The 10203-nt window shown below is 35.2% G+C and overlaps 1 non-coding gene across 1 annotated transcript; it reads right to left on the minus strand.

Moving 5' to 3' along the window:
* Window positions 1–958: 958 nt before the first annotated feature.
* Window positions 959–1064, minus strand: LOC143652857 (U6 spliceosomal RNA). Its single transcript, XR_013160913.1, has one exon. It is a non-coding gene; the product is annotated as a U6 spliceosomal RNA (small nuclear RNA).
* Window positions 1065–10203: the final 9139 nt, after the last annotated feature.

Genomic DNA, 10203 nt, shown 5'->3' on the forward strand with positions numbered 1-10203 from the left:
AGATGTTGACATAACTTATTTTCCAACAGTCGAAAAAAACATATTTTGTTTTCCTTATGTTATTACTACCCATACTTACTATGGTTTCAGGGTAAACATTTCCTTATTATTTTGACTTTCTATTAGAATAGCACTGCCATTTGAAGTCAGGAAACAAGAATATGGTTTATTCTAACCTTTTCCTTCTAAAAACAGTGTTCTCTTTATTGATCTGCCAAAATTCTTTCATAAGAAAATTGTGAATATGTCCTCTGTATAATTTCCGTTGGCATATTCCATGTAATGTTATTGCTTCACTGGGTTATTGCTTTAAGATGTCCATCCTCCTGTAATGACTGCTGCTTTCCTTGGTCCTAATTCCATTTTCCTAAATTAGGTTCAGTATGAAAATAGGACTTGATTTTGTTATGTTTCCATACAGATTCACTGTCAACCTTCTTCAGTTTTATACATGGTCAACACTTATTTCTTTTATTTTCTTTTTTCCTTCAAATTAATTTTATTTACAAACAGTGTTTATCTTTTTTCTAATTCCAATAAAATGCAGACTAAAAATCCAGATGCCATATCACCAGGTTTTGTTATCATACTCTTTTCTCTCTTGTTACTCATCTGTACAACTTAATACATTGTAAGGGTTTTTAAAAATATATTTTTATTAATAAATCTTCCACACATGATGTAAAATCAGTGGCTCAGAATATCATCACATAGTTCTGTATTCATCACCATGATTATTTTTAAGAACATTTGTATCACTCCAGAAAAGAAAATAAAAAGGGAAAAAAGACTCATACATACCATTCCCACTAACCCTCCCTCTCACTGACCACTAGTATTTCTATCTACTCAATTTATTTTACCCTTGTCCCTACCTATTATTTATTTATTCTTTAACTATATTTTTTTACTCGTTTGTCCATACCCTGGATAAAAGTAGCAACAGACACAAGGTTTTTAAAATATGGAACGCATCACGAATTTGCGTGTCACCTTCCGCAGGGGCCATGCTAATCTTCTCTGTATTATTCCAATTTTACTACATGTGCTGCCGAAGCAAGCACTATTGTGAATGTTTTACTTGTCTGAAAATGACCAGGTAACTTTGTCTTGTATCAGTTAGCTTTTGCTGTGTAGCAAACCACCCCATAAATTAGTAGTTTAACCATTTATTTCACTCATGAATCTGAAGTTGGGCGATTTAAATTGCCTGAGATGGATAGTCCTTTGGCCTAGGCTGGCTTCTCAGATAAGCATTCAATAAAATTGAATGTTTCATATAAAATTGATATTTTACTAAATATATAATTCCTAATTTAATAGTTTTCTATTTCAACTCTGTTGCAGGGAGAAGGCAAGGAAAAAAGTCTTCACATATAATATAAGTTGATGAATTGAAACAATCATCTGAATAAACAGAATAATCCATCCAAAGACACATGGCTGTAAATGAAGGAGTAATACTCATTTAAATACCATTCCTGGTCTGAAATCCTTCCTTTTGCTGCTGATAAAAATAACGTTAAACAGAAATCAGAAAATATAAGTTGTTTCCTTAACAATTGCTAAATAAATTAATTTTGCAGAGTTGCTTCTTTTAGAATGCTTTCCACCATTCTCAAAAATTTTTCTACCAGACGCCTTCTTCTCTGAGATTTACTACCTATTTATGTTTCATAGGTAGACTGTACTGCAATTTGGCCAGCGGGAGTTTCTTTCATTAGTCCAGATTTATTCAGCCCTAAAATTTTGCTTTAATATTGTGTCATGAATTTCTAAGACAGGAAAATTCATTGAAAAGGGATCTGTGTACTAAGTTCAATAAACCTAAAACAATGAACCTCTTTAAGAAAATTAACTTTCTCTCTAAGCTTTCACTACCTTAAAGAGAAGAATAACACACAAACACAAACAGCCATTTCATTCTCATGCATGGGATACAATTTAAAGCAGAGACACATTTTGTCAAATTTCCCATACTTATGTACCATCATATATGAAGAACAACTATAGTAACTAACCCTTACTTATATTTTTCTTTAAACTTATTCATTTCTGGGCGGTTCAGTGGTAGAATACTGACCTGCCATGCAGGAGACCTGGGTTCAATTCCCTGCCCATGTCCCACCAAATTTATTCATTTCTTAAAATTATATACTGCTTATCTTAGCTTCCCAGAACTACTATGACAAATATCACACAATGGGTTGGCTTAAACCACATGTATTGTCTCATGGTTTTGAAAGTTTGATGTCTAACATCAAGGTTTTGTCAAGCCATGCTTTCTCCCTAAAATCTGTAACAATCAGATGTTGGCTTGCAACAATCCATGTGGTTTCTGGGCTTGTATGGTGTGAGTTGCATAGGAACACAGGTTCAGGCAAAACAGAAACTTTCAGCAAATGACTGCTTCATTACTCACACAGACCAAAGGGTCCAAAAGAGGAGGAAAAGATCTCATCATGGCTGGTCACCTGGAAAGGACAACAGCTTGAGTCAGGGTCAGTAGATAACAGGCTCCATATACCTCCCTTCCAGTCAGAAAGGAGAGACAAAGCTGTACTGCCCACCCAACACAAGGTATTTATATAAGCAAAAAGGAGAGGGCCCAGTTACTGAGAGTTCCCACCCTGATAAGCAGCTGGTTTCTGGGTTTAAGGTATGGTCAGGCATCTCCATTACCTAACATCTTCCCCAAGCTGCGGAATGAAAACATATTGAAACATCTGCACACAATAGAAAAGGAGGAGGGTAGCCAGGGTTGGGGATAGCCACTAGGTGTGCCTGTCACTTCCCAAGCATCTTGCATCTCTGACTCAGTCACATAGTTTCTTTCTATAGCTTTCTCTGACTTCTGAATTCCACATCTTCTTGCTTCTTTCTATTTCTAGTTTCTACTGATTGTGTCTGAATTTTCTCTTTTTATAAAGCCTCCAACTATACAGATTAAGATCCACTTTGATTCAGTTTGACCGCAACTTAACCAATAATAGCATCCTCCAAAGGTCCAGTTTACAAATTTGTTCACACCGACAGGAATGTCAGTTAAGATTAAGAGCATATATTTTCTTATGGTACATGATTCACTCTACCACTTTCCTTTAACCTTATCAAAAACAATGATGTTTATTAAACCACAAATTAAATGTGATATCTATTATTTTCTAATATGTGTGACCATTAAAGTATAATTATTAGCATAAATTAATTATTCCATATACTATGTACAATGATTTTATATAGCACCATTGATAGACATGTCGCATCTTGGAAGACACTAATCAAAATTTTCACAGAAAATTTAACAGAATTAAGAGTAAAAGTTGGTATTTTGTTTTCTCTGGTAATATGTTCAGTAAGAAAAGTTGTGTTGATAGTGGGTATTGGTGACAAATTCAGAATAATGGAGGTAATGTGGAGTAACGTGTTCGGTTCTGGGTGACATATTTTTAAAGCATCATGGATAAAACAGAGTATGTTTCCACTCCAAATAAAGGCATTTAAACCAGATCAGGAATTCAAGATTTCCCCACAACTAAAGGTATTTAAGTAGAAGTAGCATGAATAATTGCAAAAGGAATTCAAGCATCAAGTGTGCTGTTGGACTACCTAAGTTGTAGGATTCTTTGTAAGATTAATGTTCTATTATTTTTTCATTGCTTCTAGGCCACTATAAAATACCTGTGATTTGTAATATAGGAGGGTATTAAAATCAATTGGTATATTTCATAGGAAAGAAATCTTCAGAAATTAATTGTTCTTTTTAAAAATAATAGTAATTATTTTATTATTTTAATACAATAATAATATATTCCTAAATTAGTTTTAAATTAAACAGGCATGTTTCTTCTTCAAATTTCTAAATATATATATATATATATATATATATATACACATACTTTTTTTTGTATGCTGTATGGTGGGGTCACATTTAATTATTTTTCCATGTGTGTATCACGTTATTGCAGCACCATTTTGATGAATTATTTGATTGTATTTTGGGAAGTACATGCACTGGGAATTGAACTGGGCTCTCCAGCATGGCAAGAGAGAATCCTAACACTGAACTACCCTTGCACCCCCTAAATATAATTTTTAAATAAAGTAAACATCAACACATTTTTTGTATACTATATGTTTTTAGTTAATCCATTCTTGCTGACATGCCAATAAAAAACCTATAAAATCCAATTTTGACAGGCCAGTAGGAGAATTTTCATGAATCATTAGCCGAATCACTTGACACCTATGCAAATGATAGAGCTATATGAATTTTCTTACTCAACAAAATATGATTTGAATGGTTAATGATACATTAAGTGAGAGTGACAAATTTGTTTTCAAAGTCACATATTTATATTTTAATCATACCGATGTGCCTATTTTAACTGAAATACAATTTTTCATAACGTAAAGTTATGTTTTATGAGAAACATAATTTCTCTTTTCCTCCAAACTTTTATGCCACACCATCCTTTTAAATTAAGGATATGATAGACCAGCATGTTGGATTTGATTTAACCTAAATATAATTTTGCTGACAGTTTATATCACTTACTTTTTGTATCAGATCAAGTGAGTTCTGAACCAAAAGAAAGGAATTAAATATTGTGTGTACATACACACACACACACACACACACACACACGCACACAAACTTGTGCTTCAAACTAATAAAATTTAAGGTTATAGTCATTTAACAAACACATGGGCATCTAAATTTAGGCAACATTCTACAAAAGAAAGCTTTATATTGTGATAAGTATTTTAATTAATCAATGAATAAATTAAGTTTAAAGTGCTCCTAATTTTGAAATTTAAAATTAATTTGCATATTACCTGTTTTGTTTTGGTAAAGCTGCTGGAATGCAATATGCCAGAAATGGGTTGGCTTTTACAATGGGGATATATTAGCTTACAAATTTACAGTTGAAAAGCCATGAAAATGACCAAATAAAGGCATCAAACATGACAATACTTTCTCTGAAGAAAGGCTGCTGGCGTTTTTTCTTTCTCTCTTAGGCACCACTGCTTTGTGCATATCTTTACCATGAATGATGATATATGATTTTAGAATTACTCGTTAAATACTTGTCCCTCCTACTAAAGTATATATGAGTTAGTTGACAGTAGAGCTTGTGGTTTATTTATTTTAACAATCTTAGTACTTAGCAGGTGGCTGATATATAATAAATGTTTGTTGAATTAATTAATTAATTCATATGTTAAGGATTCAAAACCAGAAAATACCAGTTTATATTTGATTGTTCTAAAATTGGAAATACAAAGTAATTATATATATCATGAAAAAGACAAAAGTCAAGTAGTGAATATATGGACAGCCTCCATACAGTTACATAGATACAAACGTCAACATTCCACATTTTAGCATGATTCAAAGTTTCAAGATACTTTTTGTCCACAGCTTATACCAAATGCATTTTCTGTGAAATACCTGTTCTAGCTGCAATGAAAAATCCAGGAGAAAAATCTGTAGTTCAAAATTACATATGGAACCCTGCCAACTTACGTTTGGTTTTTCTTATGAGAAACCATCCCTGCCCCACATGGTTATTGTGAAGGTTCATTTCATCTGTCAACTTGGCTAGGTTGGGATGCCCATTTATTTAGTCAAGCACTAGCCTTCTTGTTACCTTGAGGTATTTTGGTATGGGATTTGCATCTATAATCAGTTGATTGAATCTACCATCAACAAAGGAGATTGCCCTGAGCAAGAGGGAATCTCCTTAACAAACCAGGTGGACATCTTTTTAAAAGCCAGAATTGAGGATTTTAGAGGACAGAAGAGGGATTTAGACTAAACTTCAGCATTGATACTTGCCAGAATTTGCAGCCAGCCGGATTTCCCTCAAAAATGTGGACTAGGGTCTGTGGCCTCACCTTTATCAGAGCTTCTTGCTTATAGCCTGTCCTACAGACTTAGCAATTCCCATGATTGCTTGAGCCAATTTCTTATAATAAATCATATAATTATATATCTATATCTATATATATAATCTACCAAAGTTTGGCAGAATTGTTAAATAAGCAGTAATATATACCTGAAAGTCCAAATTAGAGAGAAAAATTAACAAAGCTATAAAAATGCAAATAGGCTAATACTTTGTTAATAGGGTAACCAACAGTTGAATAAAAATCCCTGCCTTTCTGACTTCCGGAGAAGGTGGCGGCTTAGTAAGACGCGCGGGTCTTAGTTCCTCCTCCAGAAAAGCAACTAAAGAAATAGAAACAATACGAAACAGCTCCCGGAGTCACGACAGAGACCAAAAAGACAGCGTACCCCATTCTGCAACAGCTGAACGGGCAGGGAGAATCTGCTGCGGTGAGCTACCCGAGGGGCGCGCGTTTTCCCGGCTGGGGCGGCTGGTGACTGGGGTCCCCTCCACGCACGTGGCTCACCGGCCTGACTGGGAACGTTGGATAGCGGGGCCCTCCCGTCACGCTTGGCGTTTCGGGCCAGCTGGGCAATTAGGACCGGCACTCTCCCAAGCCGCGGCGGCCAGCGACCCCCACCTCCACGCGCGGTTTCCCGGGCCGACTGCAGTGCAGACAGACGAGCGCCACGAGCGCCACCTACTGGGCAGGAAAAGAAAAACAGAGCCCAGAGATTTCACAGAAAAACCTTTCAACCAGCTGCGTAACACACCCAGGGAAATCTGATCAAATGCCCAGACACCAGCAGAACATAATGGATGACGCTCGGAAAATTGAAGATATGGCCCAGTCAAAGGAACAAACCAATAGTTCAAATGAGATACAGGAGCTGAGACAACTAATGCTGAATATACGAACAGAAATGGAAAAATTCTTCAAAAACCAAATCAATAAATTGAGGGAGGACATGAAGAAGACATGGGCTGAACAAAAAGAAGAAATAGAAAATCTGAAAAAACAAATCACAGAACTTATGGGAGTGAAGGACAAAGAAGAAAAAATGGAAAAAACAATGGATACCTACAATGGTAGATCTAAAGAGGCAGAAGCTACAATTAGTGAACTGGAGGATGGAACATCTGAATTCCAAAAAGAAACAGAAACTATAGGGAAAAGAATGGAAAAACTTGAGCAGGGGATCAGGGAACTGAATGACAATATGAAGCGCACAAATATACGTGTTGTGGGTGTCCCAGAAGGAGAAGAGAAGGGAAAAGGAGGAGAAAAACTAATGGAAGAAATTATCACTGAAAATTTCCCAACTCTTATGAAAGACCTAAATTTGCAGATCCAAGAAGTGCAGCGCACCCCAAAGAGAATAGACCCAAACAGGCATTCTCCAAGACACTTACTAGTTAGAATGTCAGAGGTCAAAGAGAAAGAGAGGATCCTGAAAGCAGCAAGAGAAAAACAATCTGTCACATACAAGGGAAACCCAATAAGACTATGTGTAGATTTCTCAGCAGAAACCATGGAAGCTAGAAGACAGTGGGATGATATATTTAAATTACTAAAAGAGAAAAACTGCCAACCAAGACTCCTATATCCAGCAAAATTGTCCTTCAAAAATGAAGGAGAAATTAAAACATTTATAGACAAAAAGTCACTGAGAGAATTTGTGACCAAGAGACCAGCTCTGCAAGAAATACTAAAGGGAGCACTAGAGTCAGATACGAAAAGACAGAAGAGAGAGGTATGGAGTAAAGTGTAGAAAGAAGGAAAATCAGATATGATATATATAATACAAAAGCCAAAATGGTAGAGGAAAATATTATCCAAACAGTAATAATACTAAAAGTTAATGAACTGAATTTCCCAATCAAAAGACATAGAATGGCAGAATGGATTATGACCCAGCAATACCACTGCTAAGTATCTACTCAAGGGACTTAAGGGCAAAGACACAGACGGACATTTGCACACCAGTGTTTATAGCAGCATTATCTACAATTGCAAAGAGATGGAAACAGCCAAAATGTTCATCAACAGACGAGTGGCTAAACAAACTGTGGCGTATACCTACGATGGAATATTATGCAGCTTTAAGACAGACTAAACTTATGAAGCATGTAATAACATGGATGGACCTAGAGAACATTATGCTGAGTGAGACTAGCCAAAAACTAAAGGACAAATACTGTATGGTCCCACTGATGTGAACCGACATTTGAGAATCAGCTTGGAATATATCATTGGTAACAGAGACCAGCAGGGGTTAGAAACAGGGTAAGATAATGGGTAATTGGAGCTGAAGGGATACAGACTGTGCAACAGGACTAGATACAAAAACTCAAAAATGGACAGCACAATAATACCTAAGTGTAATGTAACTAGGTTGGAACACTGAATGAAGCTGCACCTGAAATATGGTTTTTTGTTTGTTTGTTTGTGTGTTTGTATCTTTTGTTTTTGTTTTTTTTCTTTTTCCTTTATATATATATATATATATATATTATTAGTATTATTATTTTAATTCTCTTCTCTATATTAACATTCTATATTTTTTTCTGCTGTTTTGCTAGTTCTTTTCCTAAATCGATGCAAATGTACTAAGAAATGATGATCATACATCTATGTGATGATACTAAGAATTACTGAGTGCATTTGTAGAATGGAATGATTTCTAAATGTTGTGTTAATTTCTTTTCTTTTTTTTGATTAATAAAAAAATTTAAAAAAAAAATCCCTGCCTTTCTTTATGATGTGAGATATTAAATATTTACATACAGTATGGACTATGGGATATTTGATATGCTGTTAAGAAGTTATTATGCTCATAAAGTACATTTCATTGAAGCATATGGATATAATTGGCAAACTTACTAAGTTTTTTAAAAAGAAGCTGCACTTAATTTTAAAATTAGAAGTTAATTTTTAAAATATATACTTTGGACTACCACAATGTCAGAATTTTCCAAAATTTGTTGATTCTATCTGAAGATTTACATATCTGCTTTTTTTTTAATCACCTAAATATCAGCCTTATCTTACAGTTTAAAGCCATCAATCTCTTAAATAAAAAATGGAGCCAGAAGTCACACAGAGAGTGGAGCCAAGTTACATAATAGCTCATTATTAAACAGATTCTATTGTTCCATAGTTTAAAATATTATCTAAAACATGATTACATGCAGTAAAATCTGCTTTTACATGGTTATGATTTATAATTTAATATTACGTAACATTACTATTACTCCAATTTCCAGTAATCCTCACAAATAGAAGTATTTATATATCACCTATCATATTACGAGCATGTGGAATAACTCAGTTCCCCTAAAAGTGACTGAATTGGAATGAAAAAAAATTTTATATTGTTAGAAAGCAATTTTAAAATTTAAAAAGACCCAGATAAAAAAGAATTGAGTGGAGATGGTGGAGTAGGAAGCTCCAAGAATCAGACACACCACCAAAACAAAGATTGAGTTGGCAGGAGCCATCTGAATCAACTGTTTTGAAGCTGAAGAAGTCTGGTGGAACCCTATACAGCATGCTGGGTGAGAAAGAAGGAAGAGACTGGTAAATGGGAACAAATGCGTGTGAGGTGCACACTTCCTGCAGTGACCACCATCATCTTTTCTCCAGCCTTCCAGCAGGAGGAGCCAAGACCTGAAGCTCCATCTACTGGTGCAGCTTTCTGGCACCAGGGTGGGACATAAAGATCTGATCCTCCCAACTCTGGAGATGTGGGGGCGGATTGCTGATCATTGCTTTTGATCAGCTATTTCAGATTACTGGGTGATCATCATTCCAAGCCCCCTCATGCACAGGTGGCAAGGAATCTTAAAAGACAGCTACCCGCTTCAAAACTGTGGCACAGAGTTGAAGGGCTACACTAATTGGGCAAGTGACAAATAAAAAAAAATCATCATCAAAAGCGATAGAAGAAGCTCCTGGTACCATTTCTGGCCCCACCCCACACTCTCCACAATATGGGGTCAAGCCAGCTTGTACTTCCATTGTGGTACTTCAACAAAATTTTTAAAATGTATGCATCAAAAGACTTTTTCACAAAAGTAAAAAGACAATCTACAGAATGGGAGGAAATATTTCAAAAGCGCATATCTGATAAGTGTTTAATGTCCAGAATACATAAAGAAATCCTACACCTCAACAGCAAAAAGAGAACTGAATTTTAAAATGTGCAAAAGACTTGAATATACATTTCTTCAAAGAGGATATCCAAATGGCTAAAAAGCACATGTAAAGAAACTGCACATCATTAGCTATTAGGGAAATGCAAATCAA

Source organism: Tamandua tetradactyla, chromosome 1 (genome assembly GCF_023851605.1).
Source record: "Tamandua tetradactyla isolate mTamTet1 chromosome 1, mTamTet1.pri, whole genome shotgun sequence".
Classification (NCBI taxonomy): domain Eukaryota; kingdom Metazoa; phylum Chordata; class Mammalia; order Pilosa; family Myrmecophagidae; genus Tamandua; species Tamandua tetradactyla.